General features: G+C 38.8%; 1 long non-coding RNA gene across 1 annotated transcript; it reads right to left on the bottom strand.

Annotated features, from left to right (window-relative positions):
- Nucleotides 1-364: 364 nt before the first annotated feature.
- LOC125399831 (uncharacterized) lies at nucleotides 365-9,785 on the bottom strand. The gene is made up of 3 exons (XR_007231790.3): nucleotides 9,581-9,785; nucleotides 4,468-4,531; nucleotides 365-541 (listed from the first exon to the last, which is right to left on the bottom strand). It is a non-coding gene; the product is annotated as an uncharacterized LOC125399831 (long non-coding RNA).
- Nucleotides 9,786-26,851: the final 17,066 nt, after the last annotated feature.

Here is a 26,851-nt window from a genome sequence, read left to right as displayed (position 1 = left end):
GACAAGATGAGTACTTTCTGAAAACCATCTTAGAGTGCACCTCTCAGAAAGTGACCAGCAGTCGAAAGTGAGGTAATTCAAGGTTAATTAGCATAGTAATGTAATACACAAGAGAAACAAACTTGATAACTTGTTAACAAAACTAGACACTTATAATTTTTATATCAAGCAATCAACCTCAATGTCCAATAGGTGGCGACAATGCCTTTCACATAGCTTCAGTGGCTGTAGACTGCAGATGCAATAGCAAAGATAATCCTGTATAGTCCAGTTGGAGCTTTGTTTTAGAGTAAATGGTTTATTTGTAATCTATTAGGGCCATGCTATATAGGTTTATTAGGATGTCTAACGGGTATATGTAAGTTTTCCTTTTGGTATATCTGTGTGTCTGGATATGCATGTACAAGTTCCCATGCAGCCAGAAGACAGCATCAGATCCCAGGAACTTCTTATGAAGCATTTTCTGAAATGCTCCCACATCTGTCCACAGGTATCTTGCAGTGGCTACTGCACTCACCAGTTTCACGTTCTCTCACCAAGTCTATTCATGAGAAAGAAGAAAAAGTCTTTCAGTGTCTCTCACCTTCTTGCTGCAAGCAGAGTGTGTAAAGACTATCCATATATATCAGAGACTTTCTCCCATGAGCCCTTCCATTATTCTGTATCAGAGGTGCAAGAGGACAGCTAACATTGAAACACAAGATTTTAGCTCTGAAGGAGATTTCACCCATTATTGTTTACTGCTAGAATCATTTTGATGGGAAAGTAGCATAGATTTCTGAATGGTTTGTCTCCTTGTCTTAGAGATAGAGTTATATCAAATACCTTAAGTCAAAGATATATATCATATCACCAAGAGTAGATGTTTTGAGTATCCATGGTAAAATGGTTTTTTTTTCGGGTCAATATTTGGGCTACAGGCTTGAAGAGGCATCAAGGAACATGGTTGGAATTTCTATAGGACTCTGGATTTCACAGGGGCTAAGTGGAATGTAAAACTGATTTAGAGAAGTTTGTGTATCCTTGAACATGAGTCACTGAGGAAGCTCAAAAGAGTTGCTAAACTAAGTTACTTAGGAACAGGGATAAAGGGGTAGAGTATGTAGAGAACAAATAGAGGATGCAGTCAAGAAATAAACTAAATCCCCACATATTAATTAAAACTAAACACACACACACAAACACACATTAACACACACTTAACTTCAACATGATACAACTAGAGTAGATAGCACTTCGCTATCAAAGAACAAGAAACCAGGATGGTGATGTGGCTCATGTGTAATGATGCTTTCTACCAAACCTGACAACATAAACTCAGTTTTCAGGACCACTTCTTAAGAACTGTCATCTGCTTCCACGTGAATACTGTAACTCATATGTGTGAATTCATATACAGACCCACACAGTAAATAAGTCAATAAAAAAAATTATAAAAGAACAATCCACCAAATGAAGAGCATGGCAGCTTGACTATTTGTTCACAAGTTCAAGATGTCACCAAATAGACATGCACTGGGTGAGGGAGAAATGACCACATGCTTGGAATTGGAGAAGTCTCACATCATCACATCCATTGCTGTCTCTGTAAATTCTTTCAGTTTTGTTACAGAATTTAAAATTTGTTTGCGTATTGTTGTGATTTTTCATTATTTAAATTTTTAAATGAGTTTTTCCATACACTGTATTTTTATAATTTATTTTTACTTTTTAATTCATCATTTTTATTTGTTTTATATATCACTCACAGTTTCCTATGGTTCCTCTTCTCCTGTTTTCTCCCCCATCTCCTTCCACTTTCCCATCTGTTCCTTATCTATTTCCATTCAAAAAAAAAAAAAAGGCCTCCCACAGGAGCCAACAAAGCATGTGACATCAAATTGAGGCAGGACCAAGCTCCTCTCCACCTGCGTCAAGGTTGAACAAGGCTTCAACCATAGGAAATAGAATCCAAGGAGCCTGCTCATATTTGGGACTAGTCCTGCTTCCACCTCCAGGGTCCCAACAAAAGACTAAGCCACACAATTGTCACCCAGATACAGAGGGCCTAGTTCAGTCTCATGCTGACAGCCAGCTGTCCATGAAGAGTCTGTGAGCCCACACCAACACAGGTCTGCCGTCTCTGTGTTTTTACCAATCATGTTCTTTTTTACTTTTTTTTTTTCAGACCACTTGGAAAATGTTAGCATTTAATTTGCCTTCCTGAGTGGCTTCAAGCCTCCAGAACACAGGCACCTCCAACACCCTTTATCTTCTCTTCAGCTCTTCTGCTGAAAAATTTGGCTTTCACGATGACAGGCTGCTTAGGGAGCTTTCCCTTGCCCAGAACTTTGTAGCAGCCTGATCGCACGACGTCAATGATGGGGGCAACTCCAGTCTTGTTCTTGGCAACGTTAACCCGGGTCTGCTCACTGACCAACATCCACAGTTTATCCAGGTTGACAGTAGGGCAGAAGCTCTGGTTCTTCTTTAAGCGATAATTTTTGAGACAAGATTTCTCTGTAGCTTTAGAACCTGTCCTGGAACTAGCTCTTGTATATCAGGCTGGCCTTGAACTCACTGAGATCCACCTGCCTCTGACTTCTGAGTGCTGGGATTAAAGGCGAGTGCCACCATTACCCAACATCAATTGTGTTCTTAACCACTCCTTGCTCATATAATCCAGCTACCTTCTCTTCAGCTTGACGCCCAGAGCTCAATCCAGTACTTGCTTGTGGATCTCGGCATCCGGTTCCATGAGATACTGAATGGAGGCTCCATAATGACAATTGGGTGATTACAGGGGAAGGTCAGTTCGATCACCCTCTATGTCATTTCTAGGAGTCTCATCTGGAGTCACATTTGAGGGATTCTGGGGAGTTTCCCTGGCACAAGATTTCTTCCTAATCTCATAATGGATTATGAGATCCATTTATCAATTTATCTCTTTCATTACTCTCTCCATTCTTCTAGCCCCCAACTTGACTATGCTGATCCCTCATGTTCCCATTCACCTATACCTTTTCTACTCTCCACCCCTGCACCAAATTTACCCAGCATTCTCATTTATTTCCTCTTCCCAAGAGTTCCATGTGTCCTTCTTAGGATCCACTTTGTTTCTTAGTTTCTCTGGAGCTGAGGTTTGTAACCTGGTTATCCTTTTCTTTATATCTAATATCCACTTAGGACTGAGTACATACCAGTATTTCTGGGTCTGAGTTAGCTAACTCAGGATAAAATTTTTGTAGTTCCATGCATTTGCCTGCAAATTTAATGATATCATTGTTTTTTTTTCTAATTCCCACTTTCTCTTCTATTAGTTTCAGTGTAACTGGATTTATGTTGACGTCTTTGATCTACTTGGACTTGAGTTTTTGTAAGATGATAGATGTAAATCTACTTTCCTTCTTCTACATGCTGCCATCCAGTTATGCCAGCATCATTTGTTGATGATGGTTTCTTTTTTCCATTGTATATTTTTGGCTTCTCTATCAAAAATCAGGTGGTCATAGGTGTATGGATATTTGCCAGGGTCTTTGATTCAATTTCACTGATCCACATGTTGGTTTTACACCAATACCAAATTGTTTTTATTACTATAGCTCTATAGTAGATTTTGAAGTCAATAAAAGTGACAATTCCAGAAGATCCTTTATTTTACAGGATAGTTTTAACTCTTCTGAGTTTTTGATTTTCCATGTGCTGTTGGACATTATTCTTTTGAGGCATGTGAAGAATTGTGTTGGGATTTTGATGGGGATTGCACTGAATATGTTGATTGATTTAGGTAAGATTGCAATTTTATTATGTTAGTTCTACCAATCGAATAGCATTAGAGATCTTTACATTTTCTGATCTTGACCCCAATTTCTTTCATCAACAGCTTAAAACTCTTGTCATACAGGTTTTTCCCTTTTTAGTTAGAGTTATTCAAAGACATTTTGTATTATTTGTGACTACTGTAAAGCATATTGATTCCCTGGATTTTTTTCTTAGCCCATTTATCATTTGTATATAGGAGAGTTATTGGTCTTTTTTTGAGTTTATCTTGTATTCAGCCATATAGTCAAAGTTGTTTATCAGCTGCAGGAGTTCCCTGGCATAGTTTTTGGGGTTACTTACGTGTGCTATTATATAAAAGTTTGACATCTTTTAATTTGTATCTCTTTGATCTCCTCTTGTTGCTTTATTGTTCTAGCTAGTACCTCAAGTACTTTATTGAATATGTGCAGAGTGAGCAAACAACTGTGGCTTGTTATTTTTATTTGTGTGCATTGGTGTTTTGCCTCCATGTATGTATGTATGTGAGTGTTGGGTTCCCTGCTTCTGGAGTTACAGAAAATTCTGAGCTGCCATGTGGATACAGCAAAATGAACCCAGAAATGTCCTCTAGAAGAGCAGCCAGTGCTCTTAACTCCTGAACAATCTCTCCAGCTCCATTCAACACATTTTAATCATATTCTTTCTCCTCTCCCAACTCATTCTCACCTCCACAACGACTCACTTCATCTTCTTTTCCTTCCAAAAACAAAAAATCAAAATCAAAATAAACCTAAAAAACAAACAAACAAAACAATGGAATGAATGTAGTGGCATTTCTATTACATTTTAATGAATAAAGACTGTCTGAAGATTTGAGAGTAAAACAGTTCCACTGTTCAGCCTTATAGACTAGGTTATGGTAACACACACTTTTAAATCCAGTTGTGCCAATGACATGCACCTTTAATCCTAGTATAGTTACCATAGAAACTGAGTGGAGCATGCCTTTAAATTAAGTGGTGCATGTCTTTTAATCCCATCCCTAGAGAGAAATATAAGACTGGGGGGAGACAGTTCTCAGACAAAGTCTCATTCTGAGATTCCAGAAGGCAGGATCACAATTTAAGCCAGAGGTCAAGGTAAGAGTCAGTGACTGGCTGTTTTGTTTTTCAGATCTTCAGTTTGAACCCCAATTTCTCACCCTGAGTTTTTAGTAATCGTGCTTCATTTGGTGCCCAGCGTTTTGGAATACAAATTCATGAAAATGACATTTTCCTGAGGCTTTTTATTCACCAGTCCAGGTTAGAGTTGGGATTGGAATTACAACTTTAGGAGATGGACACAAACCTAGCCTCTTGAGTTCTGGAGAAAAACTAGCAGCCCGGTTCCTATCTACCCCAGGTTAGCTTCCATGCAAAGATAGAAAATACACAGAGAATTTGTATACTGTATGTTATTGTGTTGTTCTTTGAATTGACTACTGAGAAAGGAGCAACAGTTGCTAAAAGACATTTGATTATTAATGCTTTTGAATTAGTCCAACTTATATATGTTGAAAATGCCTCGACTTCAAAATTTAAGTCAAAAGACAGGTTATTTGGAGAAGAAGTTTTGCTTTTGTTTCCACAGGAAATGAGAAGTTTTAGATTCATTTTTGGTTAAGAAAAATATGTTTTATTGGTTGGGGAGTCATTCTTGGAGAAGAAAAATAAGGTTTGATCAAGGAAGACCCTGTTAGAGTTCTCTCATGGGACAGATGACATAGATGATCCAATGTTTCAGAGCACATTTGTTTCAGTTTTGTTTGAGTTTTACATCCAGCACAGATTCAAGACTGCTGGCGTAAACAATCCAACCTTGTATAGTGGTTCAGTAAAGACTTGACCATAGCCCTATATTTTCACTGGGTCCCCATAAGATTATCAGCACCCCTAATTAGCAGGAAGTAGCCTAGAAAAATAAGCCACATTCCCATAAAGTGGATTATAGACTTTTATTTTTGTTTAATGTGTTGGTTACAAGTTATTATGGATAATGATCAGGAAAAAAAAGCTAAGCAAAGGAAATTAGATTCAAAGCTCTTGTTTTGAAAAAATAAAAAGGCCAGGCAGTGGTGACTGAGGCCTTTAATAACAGCACTAGGGAGGTAGAAGCAGGCAGATCTCTGTGTGTTCAAGGTAAGACTGGTCTACAGAGCAAGTTCTAGGACAGGCTCCATAACTACTGAGAAGCCCTGTCTTGAAAAACTAAAACAAAAGCAAAACAAATAAAAAAGGAAGAAAAGGAAAAAATAAAGGAAAAGAAAAAAGTGAATCTACTCTGAAAAGGAAAAGGGAGAATATAGATATGATAAGATAAAAAGGTAAATTACTGAATCTACTCTTTAAAAGCAACTATTAGTTTTAGTTGTTTTACATTGGTTTTATTTTGCATATTGTATACAATTTTTATATATTGATACAAATTTGAGATTAATTTTCTTAAAATATACTGATTATACACTTCTAATCTTGTTCAAAGTATTGTACCTATACAGTTAATTTAATAATATAATGCAAATTTCTGATCCTTGAAAACATTTATTACCAACTGTTTAGGATAATAAAGAAATATAGATTAATAGTTAATCACCTAATATAATTGAGCTTGTAGTCACATCAGGTATGTTTTCAAGGTCACACAAAGATAAAATTTAAATGGATAGTTGACCTTCAAGTATTTCAGAGATCTACAGAATATGGTATTTAGATGTTTTGATAACCTATGTTCTTCTTTTTATGACAGTAAGATATGTCTGCTCCTGGCAGCACCAATCTACTTCAGAGATGATAATGGGCATCAAAGAAAGTTCACTCTTTTGTGGCAAAATTAAGCCACTTGGCAAGAAAATGCCAATGACTCAACTGCTGACAGTATGCTGTCCCCACTAGGTAAGCAGGACACAAATTATCTTGCTTTGCAGAAGAGTCTGTGGATTATGCTAGGCCTGTAGGCTGAAGATGGATGCCACAATGTTGCAGAGAAACTTTGGGTGACTGTCCAGGAAGCCAGCTGTTTCTTTCATTACTCACATCTTTTGGAAGTTACTTCCTTGTCCTTCCTGCTTACTCAATTAATATTATTTCTTGCTTGGTTCTCCAAGGGAGTTGAAGATTAGTTAACTATAGCTATAGTTTACCAGACACAGAAAGCAAGTTATGATAGAAAGTAAATTAGGTGTAAGACTTTGAACTCAGCAAGATAGGATAGATATAAAATATTTTCTCTGAATTTGTCAAAAGCAAATGGACTAGACGCTGCTGATGTATTTATTGCTTGTATATATTATATATAATCATTGTTCTTAATGTGCTTAGTTTTCTTACATTAGTATAACCTTTTTATTTTTGACAAAAAAGGGAAATGTAGTGGCATTTCAATTGTATTTTAATAAATAAAGACTGCCTGAAGATCTGAGAGTAGAACAGCTCCACTGGTCAGCCTAAGAGACAAGGTTATGGTAACACAGACTTTTGTTTTCAGTAGCCACCACAATAAGCACCTTTAATTACAATAGCCACAATGTGATGAACCATTTATCCTAGTAACTACATTAGTTACCATAGAAATTGGATGGTGTATGCCTTTAATCCCAGTGGTGCAAGCCTTTAATTCCAGCCCTAGATAGGAATATAAGATGGGAGAGTGATCTCTCAGACATAGTCTCACTCTGAGATTCTAGGAGGCAGGTTCACCATTTAAGACTGAGGTTGAAGTAAGAACAAATGGCTGGCTGTTTTCTTACCCTGAGTTTTTATTAATTGTGCTTCAGAAGGACTCTATGGTTTTGTGTGAGCATGCATTTTGTTTATGCTTTTTTCTTTTAGTTGCAGATTTTATACCTTTACCAATGTTAGAAAAATTTGGGAGAGGAAACAGTGAGACATATCCCACAATTTGCAGTCACAAGTCTACTTTACATTAATGATGCCACCTTAGATCAAATTCCATTATATACCCACAGGTGGGTGTCTTCATCTGCAGTCTTAGTAATGATAATAGATAATGTTCTTTTCTATGGTGGCTGCATTACATTATAGATGGAAAAGTCATTAAAGACCACTGTAGCCCTGTGTTAAATAAATGCTGTGTTGGCATTATCAGCTTGATAGGCGAGTTCAGCCAATCACATTCTGCTTGTGGGGCGTGTCGCCCTTAGGCTAAAGTTTACCCATAAACCTGGCAAGTGCACTTCCTCTAGCTCTCTCTCACCTGGCTCCTGGATTCTGGTGTAAGCTGGTGTAAGTTTTACTTCTGTTTATTAAAGCTGTTTATTTTGTATTAAGATAGTCTGGGGACTTTTCATTACCGATCGCCCTGCGGCATCATCAGCTGTGTTGACTATGTCCCGTTTCTTAGTGTCCAGTCAGACTACAACAATAAGCATTCATTGAGCTATTTGAGATTTTAACCTAACTATGTAAATCACTAAATTATATAACCCATCTAATCGGTGGTGGATTAGATATTAAGGGCACCATACTCTTCTCAGCAGACCTGAACTTGGTTCCCAGTTCTCTCGTTGGGCAGCTCACAAATGCCTGGAACTGGACATATAGAAGTATCTGAGGTCTTTACAGTGTTCCCGTCAATTCCATCTATGTTCACATGCCCACACACTAACATACATACAGATTATTTAAAATTAATAATTAAAAATCAAATTCAAGCCAAGCAGTGACGATGCACACCTTTAATCCCAGCATGTCTGGATTCCTCCAGGGGTTGATGACCTCATTATGTTGTCCTTGAAATAAATGGAATTGTTCCTTTTAGATTCTGTGTAGAGTTTTTCAAAACTCCTCAATATTGGAAACAAATATTTTGTTAGAATTATCTTCACATTTTACTTAAAATAGTGCCCCTTGGGTTTGAACTAAACAAAAAGAACACTGCAAGCAGTGTCATCATATATAATGTCAAGATATTCTAAAGAAAATGGTAATAAAAAGCAAGATCAAAGTTCAGACAGCTACAGCCCCATGATTTTCTACAAATAAGACAAATATATATGTATATTTGTTATATATAACAAATATATATATGTTATATATATATATATATGCATGTACTAGATAAAGACTGTCTCTTCAACAAATGGGATTACATCATCATCAGTTGGGGCATGGGTAATCTATCACTTTACCAGTGACCAAACATCCCCCATAATGACTTTCTATCAAGCACAATTATCAGTTTCTAGTAACTCCTTAGCTAGAGGTAAAATTGCAGGAAGCAGTTTGGAGAGAACTATGCCCAAATTCCCTAAATGATTGTTTATAAGTGTTTGTTTACATTTAAAGGGGGATATGCTATAGAGAAGAATACCCTGCATTGGTATGGATCTTGGTTTATTGATAGAAATTTAAGGTCAGTTTTGTTATATGTATAATTCTGCTCTTGTTTAAGGTATTGTGTTTGTGCAGATCATCTAAAATATAATTTATAATTATGAAGTACAGATTAATATAGTCATTTATGATAGTGACGCTTGTAATCCTGTTAGATTTTCTATATGTACAGAGATTTATTTCATAATATATAATTATTCTTCAAACTTTTCAAAGACTAACAAATTATGGCATTTAAAATGTCTAAGAAATTAGAACTTTTCTTGAGAATGAGACACATTTGCTTCTGACAGCACCAATCTACTTCAAGGGGAAGATGGGCATCAAAGAGGCTCCTTCTGGAATTTGTTAGATATTTGAGTAAAAAACTACTATTGACTGGATTGCTTGATGGTATGCTGTTTGAACTGGACTTGCAGGACCCATAGAGAAATGACTACTGAACTTACCTAAAGGTGAGACAGTCCTTCGGAGTTCTTGCTTCATGAAAGAGATTTCCAAACATTTGGCAGGACACAGAAAAAAGTAACTGACAAACTGACAATATAGTCAAATTATCTTTGAAATTTCCAACTTCATGGAAAAGTCTGCCAGAAACTATGGGCCTATGGCCTGAAGATGGATGCTCCAATGTTACAGAAGAACTTTGGGTAATTGTCCAGGCAATGAGATGTCTCTGTAAATTCTAGAATTTGGAATGTTGCTTAAAATGCACTTTCTGTTAACTTAGGTAATATTATATTCTTCTGGCATCTTTGATGGAGTTGAAGAATAGTTATAGTTATAGTTTTCCTTAGTTATGATAAAAGAAAAACTAGATATAAAACTTTAGACTCACAAAGATAGGATAGATAATAGAGGATTTTCCTTAATTTGCCAAATAAAAATGGACTAAATATTGTAATTCTTGGGAGTTAACTGTTTTGTTATATGTCATCTTGCTATGTTAAAGTTAAAACCTTCTTTGTATTTAGACAGAACAAGGGAGGTGATGGAGGACTTCCCTCTAAATGCTATGAATACATTTTATTGCCATTAGTTAATAAAGAAGCTGCTTTTAGACAAAAGCTTAACAGAATATAGTCAGCCTGGAAGATATCTATCTCTATCTCTATCTCTATCTCTATCTCTATCTCTATCTCTATCTCTATCTATCGATCGATCGATCGATCGATCGATAGATAGATAGATAGATAGATAGAGAATAGGCAGAGTCAGAGAGAAGCCTTTCAGCCACACCAGGAGACAGATGACAGATGTTGGAAGCCGGACAGAAACTTACCCGTAGGCCACAACCACGTGCCAATACACAGCTTAGTAGAAATAGGTTGATTTAAGAAATAAGAGCTAGATAGAAATATGCATAAGTTAATAGGCCAAGCAGTGTTTTAATTAATGCAGTTTCTGTGCACTTATTTCATGTCTGCACAGCCTGGAATGAAGAAATAGTTTCTGGCTACATAAATGTGTAGAAGGCAGCCTGATAACATGAACGTTTAGCAAAACAGCAGCAGTTCCTCACTCCCAGCCTTTACTTAGTCTTTTCCCTAAAACTTAGTCTCCCTTGACTTAGTCTTTTCTCCAGGTGTACAGTACTGGGTTTAGAATTCCTCTTGTGGAGCAAGCCTCAAGCATGATCAGAAAGTGACTGGTTACTTCCATAACTGTCATGCCACAATGGCACACTTTGCCTGGCAAGCTGGAGTTGTAGCACATAGGGGTCAGCACTGGATGAGATCATTAATGACTTTCTCCCCTGCCAGCTCTTTCTGGCATTATGAAAGCTAGACATAAGAGAGTTTTCTGGAAAATTCAAGGTTGATTTCTTCAAGACTTGCAACCCAAGTGTGCTGTCTTTAGTTACAGAGCATTAGTGCCTAATGCCAGTGGGCAGCTGCTGTGGAGCAATCTTTGTTTACTGTAAATACATGTTACTCTCATTGATTAATAAAGAGCTGACTGGCCTATAGCTGGTCAGGAAGAGATTGAGCAGGAGAGCCAGACTAGGAGGAGGCTGGGAAGGAGAAGGGCAGAGTCTCAGGAGTCAAAAGCCAGTCAGAGAGGACATAGGACACGTAGAAAATGAGGTAACAAACCTTGAGTCATATTGTAGATTTAGATAAGAATATGGCTTAATTTAAGTTGTAAGAACTAGTTAGTAACAAACGTAAGTTAATGACTGAGCTTTTGTAATTAATATTAAGTCTCTGTGTGGTTATCAGGCAGCCAAGAACAATAGGCTACTTTGTTTTGGGAGTCACTGGGAACTTATTGGCCAACAACTCACAGGTGCTGAATTTAAGTTAAAAAAATAACAAAGAAAATAAAAACAAACCCTGGGAACAGTGTTGCTTACATGTGAAAGGCAACTTTATTTAACTTCCTTTTTACAAATATATTTGTGATTATCTTATACAGCAGCAGCTCCTAAATGGTTTTACCATACATTCCTAGTTTTTATTGTCCCCCTTCTGGTCTTTCCCCAGTTCACTCGCTCCTTCCATGCTTGGTATTTCCATGTTCTTCTTCCATATTTCATCTATTTCTGTATCCACGTACTGTCTCCATTGGGAAATCACCTCCTTTCATGATTCCTTTATGTCCTTGTTAGACTTTACAGATACCCCCAACATAAACACAGAAATTCAAAGCTTCAAATTTGGGACTCATATACTGGAAAGACCACACAGTGTTTATCATCCTGAGCCTGTGTTACCTCAACTTAGTCTAATAATGTCTAGTTTCATCTATTTTTCTGCAAATCCCACAGTTTCGTTTTTCTTTTAGTGCTAATAGAATTGCATTGTGTAAATGTTCTAAGTTTCGTTATCCATTTTTCAACTGATGGTCGTTGATGCTGACTCAATTTCCTGGTTGTTGAAAGCAATCTGAGGAATAAGAAGGTCTTCAGCAAGCGTGGGAAGATGATGGCTTCCAGTGGAGTAAGATTGCCATGGCACCTGAGAGTTTTAAAAGATTTATTTGTGTGTGTGTGTGTGTGTGTGTGTGTGTGTGTGTGTATGATTTCTGTTTGTGTATGCAATGTGTGTGCAGGTGTCAGCGAAACTAGAAGGGAATGTTGGATTTCATGGTGCTGGAGTGACATGTAGTTGTGAGCCACCCAGCATGGGTCTTCTCCATCATATGAGACACTTCTATTGCCAGAAAATCTGATTTTTTTTAATGCAGACATTTAGAGCTGTAAATTCCCTCATAGTTTTTAATTTATCATTCATAACCCATGGATTCTGATGTATTCTCTTTGCATTTCACTTAATACTAGGAATTAAAATTTTCCTTCTTGATTCCATCAATAAATTTCCATGTGTCCATCCCATTATCCAGTGCTGTATTGCTAAACTTCATTGGGTTTTTGCATTTTCTATAGATCCTTTCATTGTTGATTTATATCTTTATTTTACTGTGGTCAGATAGTTATATCATTCCACTCTCCTATATTTGTTGGGACTTGCTTTCTGTGTCAAGATTTCTATTTTTAAAGAATGTTCTATGAGCTGATAAGAGGAATATATAACCTGGTACTGGGGCCATCACTGGCTCTTCCAAGTTTGTTCTTGGTTTAGAAAAAGAACTGTGTTTATTATCAATAAATTAAGGGAAAGCTTCAGGCTGACCTCACCCTCAACTGAGGACAATACAAAAGCAGCAAAATGATAAGAATTAATATACAAATTTCAGTAACAGCTCTCAATGTAATGGTCTCAATTCTGCAATCAAAAGTAACCGACAAGACGAATGACTTAAAAGGGACCTGTAATTATGCTGCCTATAAGAAACACAGATCTGTAAAAAAACATAGTGCACCTTAGATTGACAGGTTGGAAGAAAGGTACTCCAAGGAATTGGAACTAGGATATAAGCAGGTGAGGCTATTCTAATAGCTGACATACAGACTTCAAACCCAACCTAATCAGAACCACTCCATAGGGACCAAGAAAACAGATGTTGAAATTACAAACATACATAAGTGAAAGTTGGGTACTGTCAACTTCAGGAAATGCATGGACTATGGTTGTTAGAGTCCCAAGGTGCTCTGACTCTGATGTCCTTGAGTTCATCTGTGGTCCCTGTGTAACAGTGTTTGATTAGCTTCCCAATGACTGTCTCATTGTGTAACGGCTTTTATTTTTTTTGGCTCTATCACATTTTCCCTGTCAGGAAAGACTGTATATAGGATTCTGTACATATTAGAATGCTTCTCTGGCATAAGACATACTTTGAGCAAGATCTCCTGACCCCAACTTTTTTTAAATTTTTATTTATTTATTTATTTATTAAAAATTTCCACCTCCTCCCATCCTCCCATTTCCCTCCCACTCCCTCCCCTCCCCCTCCCCCTTTCTCTCTAGTCCTAAGAGAAGTCAGGGTGCCCTGCCCTGTGGGAAGTCCAAGGCCCTGCCTCCATCCAGGTCTAGGAAGGTGTGCATCCAAACAGATTAGGCTTCCAAAAAGCCAGTACATGCAGTAGAATCAAAATCCGGTGTCATTATCATTGACTTCTCAGTCCATCCTCATTTTCAGCCACATTCAGAGAGTCCAATTTGATCACATGTTCATTCAGTCCTATTCCAGTTGCCCTTGGTGAGCTCCCATTAGATCAGTCCCACTGTCTCTGTGGGTGGGTGCACCCCTCCTGGTCCTGACTTCCTTGTTCATGTTCTTCCTCCTTCTTCTCTTCATCTGGGCCTTGGGAGCTCAGTTCAGTGCTCCAATGTGGTTCTCTGTTTCTATCTCCGTCCAGAGAGATAAGAAGAAGTGATGGAGGAGGTTTATTTGTCTGTTGTGTTATTTTCATTGGTCAATAAAGAGACTGCCTTGGCCCCTTGATAGGACAGAAAATTAGGCAGGCAGAGTAAACAGAACAGAATGCTGGGAAGAGGGCAATGGGGCAGCAGCCATGGAGCCAGCCACCAGGTCAGACATGCTGAATCTTTTCCAATAAGCCACCACCTCGTGGTGCTACACAGATTATTAGAAATGGGTTAATATCAAGAGATAATGGGCCAGGCAGTGCTTAAATGAATACAATTTGTGTGTTGTTATTTCTGGGACTAAGCTAGCCATGCGGGAGCCGGGTGAGGCAAAAAGCAGGCCTGCCCGCAGCCCCTCACTACAAAGAAGGCTCTTTGCCAATGGCTTCTCAATCAGCCCCCCATTTCAGCCACATTCAGAGAGTCCGGATTGGTCGCATGCTCTTTCAGTCCCGGTCCAGCTAGATTTGGTCAGCTCCCATTAGAACAGGCACACTGTCTCTGTGGGTGGACCAACCCCTCACGGTCCAGACTTCCTTGCTCATCTTCTCCCTCCTTCTGTTCTTCAATTGGATCTTGGGAACTCAGTCTGTTGCTCTAATGAGGAACTTTGTCTCTATCTTCATCCTTTCCTTGACGAAGATTCTATGATATTCAAGATAATCATCAGTGTGTTAGCGTGGCAAGGCCAATTCAGGCACCCTCTACTCCACTGCCCAAGGACCTAGTTAGGGACATCCCCATGGAACCCTGGGATCCCCTCTAGAGCCAAGTCTCTTGCCAACCCTAAAATGACTCCCTTAATGTAGATAACTTCTTCCCTGCTCCTATATCTGCCCTTCCTCCATCTCCACCCTCCCACTCCCCCAAGCTCTCTCCAGTCTTTCCCTTCCCCCTTCTCTCTCCCCCTCTCTCCTTCCCCCAAGCCCACCCCCACTCTTACCCCCAGCTCCCAACTTTTGCTCAGCAATCTTGTTGCTTCCAATTTTCAAGAGGATCTATACATGTTTTTATTTGGGTTCACCTTGTTATTTGGCTTCTTTAGGCTTAATGTACTTTGTTTATGGCTAGAGTCCACTAATGAGTGAATACATACCATATTCAACTTTTGGAGTCTGGGTTATCTCTCAGTATAGTGTTTTCTATTTCCATCCATTTGCATGCAAAATTCAAAATGTCATTATTTTTTACTGCTGAGTAGTACTCTAATGTGTATATATTCCACACTTTCTTTATCCATTCTTCCATTGAGGAACATCTAGGAACAAGACAAGGCTGTATCTTCACACCATATCTCTTCAATATAGTGCTTGAGGTTCTAGCAATAGCAATAAGACAATATAAGGAGATAAAGGGGATTTGAATCAGAAAGGAAGAAGTCAAATTTTCATTATTTGCAGATGATATGATTGTGTACATCAGTGACCCCAAAACCTCTTCCACAGAACTTCTATGGCTGATAAACACCTTCAGTGATGTGGCAAAATACAAGATCAACTCAAAAAAAAATCAGTAGCCCTCCTATATACAAAGGATAGAGAAGCAGAGAGGAAAATCAGAGAAACATCACCTTTCACGATGGCCACAAATAGCATAAAGTCTCTTGTGGTTACATTAACCAAGGAAGTGAAAGATCTATTTGACAAGAACTTTAAGTCTTGGAAGAAAGAAATTGAAGAGGATACCAGAAAATGGAAGGATCTCCCAAGCTCTTGGATTGGGAGGATCAACATAGTAAAAATGGCAATTCTACCAAAAGCAATCTATAGATTCAATGCAATCACCATCAAAATCGCAACAAAATTCTTCACAGACCTTGAGAGAACAATAATCAACTTTATGTGGAAAAACAAAAAATCCAGGATAGCCAAAACAATCCTATACAATAAAGGAACCTCCAGAGTCATTACCATCCCTGACTTCAAACTCTATTACAGAGCTACAGTAATGAAAACAGCTTGGTATTGGCATAAAAACAGAGATGTTGACCAATGGAATCAAATCAAGGACCCAGATATTAACCCACAAACCTATGAATCCCAACTTTTTTTTTAAAAAAATATCTTCTTTATCTTCTCATCTCCTGACTCTTCCTCTTAGGATCCTGTGATCAAAGAGTGATCTGCTATTCCAGGTCATTTTTCTAGAATCCTTTTATTAACAATTATGATATTGTTTACTTTCCCTTCAGTGGTCTCTTGGGTATGTTTAATCTTCTCTTCAATTCAAAGTTTTCCTTCTATTATCTTCTGTAGAGTTGGTTTAGTGGCCATAAATCCTTTTACTCTGTTTTTATTGTTCTTCAATATGATAGTGTCATAGTGGCTGGCAGATATAACCTTTCAGAACTTGGGATAAATCTTTCCCAGGTCGTTGGCCTTACAGTTTTCTATTGAATAATGTTATGCTATCAGCCTGCTTCCATGTAAGATGTGGCCCTTCTCTCCTGTAGCATCCATGTTCTCTTTTGTAGGTGTCTCTGTTTTTGAGTATATGATATGAAGGCCCTGTCAATCTGGTGTTCCGACTGCCTCTTGTAGCTCAATGGGTGTGACCGTATCCAGATGTGAAGATTTTCTTCTATGATTTTGTTGCTCAGTGGTTGTGACAGTCTCCAGATGTGGAAATTTTCTTCTATGATTTTGTTACTCAATGGTTGTGACTGCCTCCAGATGTGAAGATTTTCTTCTATGATTTTGTTACCCATATCTGCTTTGCCTATAGCATGAAATTCTTCTTGCATGCCAACAATTTCTAGATTTAACCTTTCCCTGATATACCAAAGCTTTCCAGTTTCCATTCCCATCTTCTCTTAAGTTTTGCTGACTTGATAGTATGACCCAATTTCTGCACATTGTCTCTAAGCTTTGACATCTAACCCTTCACCCTATCTGCCCACCTGTTGAGGCTTTCCACTGAACTGACCGAGTTTTCATTTCAAACATTATATCAGTTTCCTTTTTCAGTGACTTTGATGGACTTCTGTTTCCTTAATTTGCAGTAGATTCTTTATGTCAGTTTCTTGTTGTTCTCTTGGAGTACATTCATGACTTTAAATCAATATCATTATAGATCATTATGACAGGATTGATAATTTTTGGAGAAAACAAAACACAGTTTTGAGGGCTTGTGTTTTCATGGTTTTTTTTTTCTGTGAATTAGCATCTGAAGTTAGTAGCATCTAAAGTTAGTTTATTGGTTAGGTCCCTTTCTTTCTTCCTAGTTCCTTCCTTCCTTTCTTCCTTCTTTCCTTCCTACCTTCCTTCTTTATCACCTTTCCATGGAGGTATCTGCAATGTTTAAGAGAGGACCATGTCACACACACACACACACACACACACACACACACACACACACACACACACACTGGCCTATCTCAGGGAATTGAGATAAAGGAAAAGCCACAATCATGGAGTCTTAGTTCACCTTTCATAGCCCCTGGTGAAAGGAGACCAAAGAAGGCAGCTGTAGAAGGCCAGAAACCAACGCGCTGAAGGGTGCAGTTAACAGGAGGTCCAGTTCAGGCAGGGAAGTACATGGGGACTAGTGCTTCCAACCCTCTGTATCTAGAAAAACATTTCATCAACTGAAACAATTCCTTGAGTTTGAGATCCTGAGGCCAGATTATGGACTGACCTCTGGAACTATATATATATATATATATATATATATATATATATATATATATATATATATATATATGTATGTATGTATATATATATGTATATATATATATATATATATATATATATGTCATTAGAGAATGCTATAGAGACTGGGAACTCTGAATTTCCAGGGGTGTGCTTTACCCACTAATTAGCATCCCTCCAGCAGGGTGACTCATACTTAGGAGGCCTTGAAAGAAGAACGGCAGGTCCCCCAGCATGACCAATCTCAGATTTGGAATTGCTTTCCACGCTCCAAGTGCACTGGGACATACTTCCTAGCTAACCCCAGTCCAGGAGTTAGCTGTCTCAGGAGGAAGGGAGCTTGCCCTGCTCACAGACTGTAAGGCTAGAACTGACCACCAGGGGCCGCCTCTATTCAAGAAAGCAAACTACTAAGGTAAGGTCATTGTAGGCTAAGGGAAGGGGTTGGGTGGAGGATGACGGGTGGGGATATGGGGTATAGGAGTACAACTGAAAAGGATCCAAATATTTGGCTGTCTCTCCCACCAAGTACTTGACTGGTAGAATCAGACTTTCAAGGACCCAGAATGGAGTAGCACAAACACCTCATCTTCTTTATTTTTTGACCCATAAGATTGCAATTTTTTAAAATACTTTTAGAAATATACTTATTTTATTACTAATTAGAAACTTGACTTTATCTTAGTTTAAAAATCATTCTTTTAAAAATATCTTTTTTTATGCGTATAAAAAAACAGGCAGGGTGTTTTGCCTGCATGTATGTCTGCCCACTACATGTGTACCTGGTTCACACAGAGGTTAGAAGAGGGTACTGGATTCCTTGGATTTAGAGTTCCATCATGTGGGTGCTGGGAATCAAATTCAGGTCCTGTATAAGAGCAGCATGTGCTCTTAATCACTGAGCTGTCTCTCCAAACCAAAGAAATACTCGTATGTTACTTTTATTCTTTTTAGAGTTTTTTTTAAATATAGATTTATCTTTTTTATAATTGAGAAATCTGTTGGGTTTTTTGGTTTTTTTACTGATTTCTAATTTTTTGATCCATTTTCTTCTACTTCATGATGTTATTTCCTACTCTCTTTCTTTTTATTTATTTAACATTGCTCTCTATGCCTCTATTGTCCCTGCTTCTTTCATTTCAATGAATTACGATTCCCTGGCTTACACGGAGTAATTTGTATTGGCACAGCACATTCTATGATAGTTTTTCCATCTTCAGTCTTGTGCTCATTGATGATTTGTTCATATATATAATGAATCTTGCAAGACTTTGTTTTGTTTGTTTGTTTGTTTTTCAAAGTAGGGTTCCTCTGTGTAGTCTTGGCTCTCTTGGAGCTCACTTTGTAGATTAAGATGATCTCAAACTTACAGATTCATCTACCTCTGCCTCTGGGTGTGAGAATTAAAGGCATGCACTACCACTGCCCAGCTCTTGCATTGGTGTAGGATTTCTTCTCTTTGTGTGTTCCTTTCATTGGTTAACGAATAAGGAAACTGGCTTGGCCTTTTGATAGGGCAGCACTTAGGTAGATGGGAAAATCAGAACTTAATGCTGGGAGGAAGAAGAGCAGAGTCACAGAGAAGTCATGGATACTCATCCACAGTTGGATGCCAGTTAGAATCTCCAGAAAGCCACTGCCTTGTGGTGATACATAGATTAATGGAGATAGGTTAAACGAACATGAAAGAGTTAGCCAATGAGAAGTTAAAGCTAGATCCCAGCTTTCATCCAGGTACACCTTTCTTTTTCCTCCCTTCTCCCTGTGGCCATAAAATTTCTCCAGCTCAGCTCCCTTGCCTCCTGGGCCTGGGCGGTAAGCACAACCCAGCAGGCAGCAGTTCCTGTGTTTCAATAGCCTGCCTGAGGACAGGTGGGCCCTCTGTCAGATCAGCGACATTAATGGCCAGCAAGGGGCACTGAGCCTCTGGCGGACATACATCGGAGGGGTGAGTTTGCTCCTGGCCCGCGGCAGAAGCCTGGCTTGGAGGAGTTCAGACTTTCTCTGTCCCCCTTGACCCCATGGTCACCCTGCAGTGGTGGCTCCACCCTGCTAAGTGCTCCAGCCTCCCTTCCCAGCTTTCATTCAGGTACACCTACCTTTTTCCTCATTTCCCCCTGCTGCCATAAAAATTCCCCAGCTCAGCTCTCTTGCCTGCTGGGCCTGGGCGGTAAGCACAACCTGGCAGGAGGCAGTTCCTGTGTTTCAATAGCCTGCCTGAGGAAAGGTAGGCCTTCTGTCAGTGAAGTTCCTGCCCAACAAGGGAACCTGACCTGATATGAGAAGATCAAATATAGATCATTTGAAGGGAAAGATGGGCAGACGCCAAGGCAAAAACTCCTCCAACAATCTCAAAAACAACATGAAAACACCAGAACCCAACGGCCATACAGTAGAAGGACTTGAACACCTTAATCCAGAAGAAGTGGAGAAAAGGGCCATTATGAAAGCAATAGAATCCCTTAAACAGGATATGAATAACTCCCTTAAAGAATTGGATGAGAAGTACAACAAAAAGATTGAAGAAATGAGTAAAGAAACGGATGAGAAATATAACATAAAGTTCGAAGAAATGAGTAAATCCATGAATGATACACTGGGAAACCAAGAAAAAACAATCAAACAGGTAATGGAAACAGTTCAAGAATTGAAAACTGAAATGGAGGCAATGAAGAAAACACAAACCGAGGGCCGATTGGATATGGAAAATCTAGGTAAACGAACAGAGACTATAGAATCAAGCATAACCAAGAGAATACAAGAGATAGAAGAGAGAATCTCATATTCTGAAGACACCATAGAGAAAATAAACACTCTGATCAAAGAAAACGGCAAATCCAACAAATTCTCATCACAAAACATTCAGGAAATGTGGGACACAATAAAAAAACCAAATCTAAGAATAATAGGGATTGAAGAAGGAGAAGAGCTGCAGATCAAAGGCCCAGAAAATATATTCAACAAAATTATAGAAGAATACTTTCCCAATCTAAAGAACGATATTCCTATGAAGGTTCAAGAAGCATACAGAACACCCAATAGACTTGATCAAAAAAAAATCCCCTCGCCATATAATAATCAAAGCAGAAAATGTTCAGATTAAAGAAAGAATATTAAGAGCTGCTAAGGAAAAAAGTCAAGTAACTTATAAAGGTAAACCTATCAGACTTACGCCAGACTTCTCTATATGAAAGCCAGAAGGTCCTGGATAGAGGTACTGCAGAAACTAAGAGACCATGGATGCAAGCCCAGACTGCTATACCCAGCCAAGCTATCGTTCACTATCAATGGAGAAAACAAAATATTCCAGGAAAAAAAACAAATTTAAACAATTTGTAGCCACAAATCCAGCCTTACAAAAAGTAACAGAAGGAAAATTGCAACCCAAGGAAGGCAACACTGCCTACAATAACTCAGACATCTAGCGACCCTTCACAACCACAACTCAAAGAAGGAAAACACACAAACTCTACTACACACAAAAAAAATAAAACAAAAAAAAATAATAACTGGAGTCAACAACCACTGGTCATTAATATCACTTAATATCAATGGAATCAACTCACCTATAAAAAGGCATAGACTAAGAGATTGGATACAAAAACAGGTTCCAACATTCTGCTGTTTACAAGAAACACACCTCAACCACAAAGACAGACATCTACTCAGAGAAAAGGGTTGGGAAAAGGTTTTTCAAGCAAATGGACCTAAGAAACAAGCAGGTGTGGCCATTCTAATTTTCAACAAAATTGACTTCAAACTAAAATCAATCAGAAGAGATGGAGATGGACATTTTATACTCATAACAGGAACAATTCATCAGGAGGAAGTCTCAATCCTGAATATCTATGCCCCTAATATAAAAGCACCCACTTATGTAAAAAAAAAAAACTTTTAGAACTCAAGGCAGTCATCAAACCACACACACTAATAGTAGGAGACTTCAACACACCTCTCTCGCCAATGGAAAGGTCAATCAGACAAAAACCCAACAGAGAAATAAGAGAATTAATAGAGGTAATGAATCAAATGGACTTAACAGATATCTATACAACATTCCACTCAAATAGGGAAGAATATACCTTCTTCTCTGCAGCTCATGGAACGTTCTTGAAAATTGACCACATACTCGGTAACAAAGCAAACTTCCACAGATACAAAAAAATATTAGTAACCACCTGTGTTTTGTCAGACCACCATGGATTAAAGTTAGAATTCAACAACAATGCTACCCCCAGGAAGTCAACAAACTCATGGAAGCTGAACAGTCAACTACTAAATCACCCCTGAGTCAAGGAAGAAATGAAGAAAGAAATTAAAGTCTTCCTTGAATTTAACGAAAATCAAGACACAACATAATCAAACCTATGGGTCACAATGAAAGCAGTGCTAAGAGGAAAGTTTATAGCACTAAGTGCCCAATTAAAGAAAATGGAGAAAGCACACATTGGAGACTTAACAGCACACTTGAAAGCTCTAGAAAAAGAAGAAGCTGATTCACTCAGTAGGAGTAGAAGCCTGGAAGTAATCAAACTAAGGGCCGAAATCAACAAAATAGAAACACAGAAAACAGTCCAAAGAATCAATGAAACAAAAAGCTGGTTCTTGGAGAAAATCAAAAAGATTGACAAACCCCTCTCCAAACTAATCAAATGGCAGACAGAGAGCATGCAATCAGAAATGAAAAGGGGGACATAACCACAGACACAGAGGAAATTCAGAGAATCATTTGATCTTACTACAAAAGCCTGTATGCCACAAAATTGGAAAATGTAAAAGAAATGGACATTTTTTTAGATAAGTACCATATACCAAAGTTGAACCAAGACCAGGTGAACAATCTAAATAGACCTGTCAGTCATGAAGAATTAGAAGCTGTTATCAAAAATCTCCCTACCAAAAAAAGCCCAGGACCAGATGGTTTCAATGCAGAATTCTACCAGAACTTCCAGGAAGAGCTAATACCTACACTCCTTAATGTATTTCACAATAAAGAAACAGAAGAGTCATTGCCAAACTCCTTTTATGAAGCTACAGTTACCTTGATACCAAAATCACACAAAGACATAACTAAGAAAGAGAATTAAAGGCCAATCTCACTCATGAACATTGATGCGATAATTCTCAATAAAATCCTGGCAAACAGAATCCAAGAACACATTAGAAAAATTATCCATTATAGTCAAGTGGACTTCATCCCAGAGATACAGGGTTGGTTCAACATATGCAAATCTATCAATATAATCCATCATATAAATAAACTGAAGGAAAAAAAAAACATATGATCATTTCATTGGATGCTGAAAAAGCATTTGACAAAATTCAACACCCCTTTATGATAAAGGTGTTGGAGAGATTGGGTATACGAGGATCATACCTAAATATAATAAAAGCAATATATAGCAAGCCGACAGCTAACATCAAATTGAATGGAGAGAAACTCAAAGCCATTCCAATAAAATAAGGAACACGACAAGGCTGTCCACTCTCTCCATACCTCTTCAATATAGTGTCTGAATTTCTAGCAATAGCAACAAGACAACATAAGGGCATCAAGTGGATTCGAATTGGAAAGGATGAAGTTAAAGTTTCGTTGTTTGCAGAAGATATGATAGTGTGCATAAGTGACCCCAAAAATTCTACCAAAGAACTCCTACAGCGGATAAACACCTTTAGTAATGTGGCAGGATACAAGATCAACTCCAAAAAATCAGTGGCCCTCCTATACACAAAGGATAAAGAAACGGGGAGGGAAATCAGAGAAACATCACCTTTCACGATAGCCACAAATAGCATAAAATACCTTGGGATAACTCTAACCAAGGAAGTGAAAGACCTATTTGACAAGAACTTTAAGTCTTTAAAAAAAGAAATTGAGGAGGACATCAGAAAACGGAAAGACCTCCCCTGCTCTGGGATTGGGAGAATCAACATAGTAAAAATGGTAATTCTACCAAAAGCAATCTATAGATTCAATGCAATTCCCATCAAAATCCCATCAAACTTCTTCACAGACCTGGAGAGAACAACAATCAACTTTATATGGAAGAACAAAAAACGCAGGATAGCCAAAACAATCTTATACAATAAAGGAACTTCTGGAGGCATTACCATCCCTGACTTCAAACTCTATTACAGAGCTACAGTTTTGAAAACAGCTTGGTATTGGCATAACAACAGAGAAGTTGACTTATGGAATCGAATAGAAGACCCGGATATTAACCCACAAACCTGTGAACACCTGATTTTTGACAAGGGAGCTAAAGGTATACAATAGAAGAAAGACAGCATCTTTAACAAATGGTGCTGGCATAACTGGATGTCAACCTGTAGAAGAATGAAAGTAGATCCATATCTATCACCATGCACAAAAATCAAGTCCAAATGGATAAAAGACCTCAATATTAATCTGACCACATTGAACCTGATTGAAGAGAAAGTGGGAAGTAGTCTACAAGACATGGGCACTGGAGACCACTTCCTAGGTAGAATCCTAGTAGCACAGACAATAAGAGCAACAATAAATAAGTGGGACCTCCTGAAATTGAGAAGCTTCTGTAAAGCAAAGGACACTGTCAGTAACACAAAAAGGCTGCCTTCTGACTGGGAGAAGATCTTCACCAACCCCTCAGCAGACAAAGGTCTGATCTCCAAAATATACATAGAACTCAAGAAACTAGACACTATAACTCTAATTCACCCAATTAAAAAATGGGGTACTGAACTGAACAGACAATTCACAACAGATAAACTTCGAATGGCCAAAAGGCACTTAAGGTCATGCTCAACCTCCTTAGCGATCAGGGCAATGCAAATCAAAACAACTTTGAGATACCATCTTACCCTGTCAGAATAGCTAAACTCAAAAACACCAATGATAGCCTATGCTGGAGAGGATGTGGAGTGAGGGAAACACTCATCCATTGTTGGTGGGAAGGCAAACTTGTGCAGCCACTGTGGAAATCAATGTGGCAGTTTCTCAGGAAACTGGGCGTCAACCTTCCTCAGGACCCAGAAATTCCACTCTTTGGAATATACCCAAGAGATGCCCAATCATACTACAAAAGCATTTGCTCAACTATGTTTATAGCAGCACTATTTGTAACATCCAGAACCTGGAAACAACCTAGGTGCCCCTCAATAGAAGAATGGTTAAAAAAGGCGTGGAATATATAAACGTTAGAGTTTTACTCAGCGGTAAAAAAACAATGACATCTTGAATTTCGCATGCAAATGGATCGAAATAGAAAACGCTTTACTGAGTGAGGTAGTCCAGACCTAAAAAGAGGAATATGGTATGTACTCACTCATAAGTGAATTTTAGCGATAGTTAAAGGTCTTTGAGCCTATAATTTGTGATCCTATAGAAGCTAAATAAGAAGGTGAACCTGAAGAAAAACATATAGCTATCCTCCTGGATACTGGAAGTAGACAAGATTGCCAGGCAAACTTGAGTGCATGGGGAGTGGGGGATGGAAGTAAGGGGAGATGGTTAGAGAGAAGGGAGAGGGGGAGGATTGGGGATAGCTTGGGGGAATGGGATGGGGGGAGGAAGAAGGATTGATTTGGGAGCAGGGAAGTATATATCTCAACTAAGGGAGCCATTTTAGGTTTTGCAAGAGACTTGATTCTAGAGAGGTTCCCAGGCCCAAGGATCAGTCCCCAGATTGTTCCCTGGGCAGCAGAGAAGAGGGTGCCTGAACTGGCCTTGGCCCATAACCATACTGATGAATATTTTACATATAACTATAGAACCTTCATCTGGCAATGGATGGAGATAGAGTCAGAGAAACATATTGGAACACTGAACTTAACTCCCTAGGTCCAAATGAGAAGCAGATGGAGGAAGAACCTGAGAAAGAAAGGCAGGACTAGAGGGAACCTTCATCTGACGATAGATGGAGATAGAGACGGAGACCCACATTGGAGCACTGGACTGAGCTCCCAAGGTCCAAATGGGGAGCAGAAGGAGGGAGAACATGAAAAAGGAAATCAGGATTGCGAGGCGTGCGTTCACCCTCTGATACAAGGGGACTGATCTAATGAGAGCTCACCAAGGACAGCTGGACTGGGACTGAACGAGCATGTGATTAAACCGGAACTTCTGAAAGTGGCTGACATGGGGGCTGTCTGAGAAGCCATTGTCAATGTCACCGGGTCTTGATTTGTCTGCATGTACTGGGGTTTTTGGGATCCTAGTCTGTTTGGATGCTCATCTTCCTAGACCTGGAGGGAGAGGGGAGGAACTTGAACTTCCCACAGGGCAGGAAACCCTGACTGCTCTTAGGACTGGAGCGGGAGGAGGAGAGGGAGTGAGGGGGGAGAAGGAGAGGGAGTGGGTAGAATGGGAGGGTATGGGGAGGAGGGGAGGAAGTGGAAATTTTTATAAACAAATAAATAAATTTAAAAAAAAGAAGTTAAAGCTAATGACCAAGCAGTGTTTTAATTAATACAGTTTCTGTGTTGTTATTTTCTGTGTAAGCTAGCCAGGCGGCCGGGACAAACAAGGGATCTGCTCCTTGTAACATTGATGGAAGTCTTGATGCTGCTACTGTTATGTCTGTTTAGGGAACTGAGTTTTTAGAGTAGTTGTTCTGTAAAAAAATTCCCAAATGGAACCAGAAGACAAATGTAAACTAGTAAATGTGTGGATTGCAACACAGACACACAATAAATTTGAATAAGCAAGGCGGCAGGACACTTCCAGAGAAATCAAAACTATTTAACTGCTAAATTTCAAGACTCTGGAATAGATCCCAAGACTCACCAAAGGATCAAGTTGTTGGCCTGTTTGGCTTTTTCCCACTTTGTCTCTTTCCTCCTAAGAGCCTGGAAGAGGGTCCAGGATGGACGCTAGGGAACAGAGAACCTCTACAGCTCACGTGGAGCCCCAGGAGGGGTGGGAGACTAGAGCAATGTTTCAGTAGGATTTTTACCTGAACTGGACACTGTAACTCAGGATCAGAGCCATCAGAAGGACCCGTAGGGCTTCAAAAATAGTAACAGTAGCCACTAATATCCCAACTATCCAAGGTTTCTGACTGACATATTCTCCATGAATTACTGCTCATACCCTTAAGGAAGTTAGCAAAATTTGTATGTTGGTTACATCAAGCCTTTTAATCTAATCATTTTTATTTTTTCATATATTCTACCCTAACTGAAGTTATCATTCCCTCCTCTCCAAACTTCCTTCTTTCTCCCCTTTTTCTCAGATCTATGCCCTGTCCCAGGCCTCCCAGGGACATTAACCAAATTCAGCATGATATGCTATTTTAAGACCAGACATATATCATCA

This window comes from Myodes glareolus, chromosome 1, assembly GCF_982192425.1.
Source record: "Myodes glareolus chromosome 1, mMyoGla1.1, whole genome shotgun sequence".
In the NCBI taxonomy this organism is placed as follows: domain Eukaryota; kingdom Metazoa; phylum Chordata; class Mammalia; order Rodentia; family Cricetidae; genus Myodes; species Myodes glareolus.
Note: the sequence above shows the minus strand (reverse complement) of the source record. Positions and strands in the feature narration are given on the sequence as shown.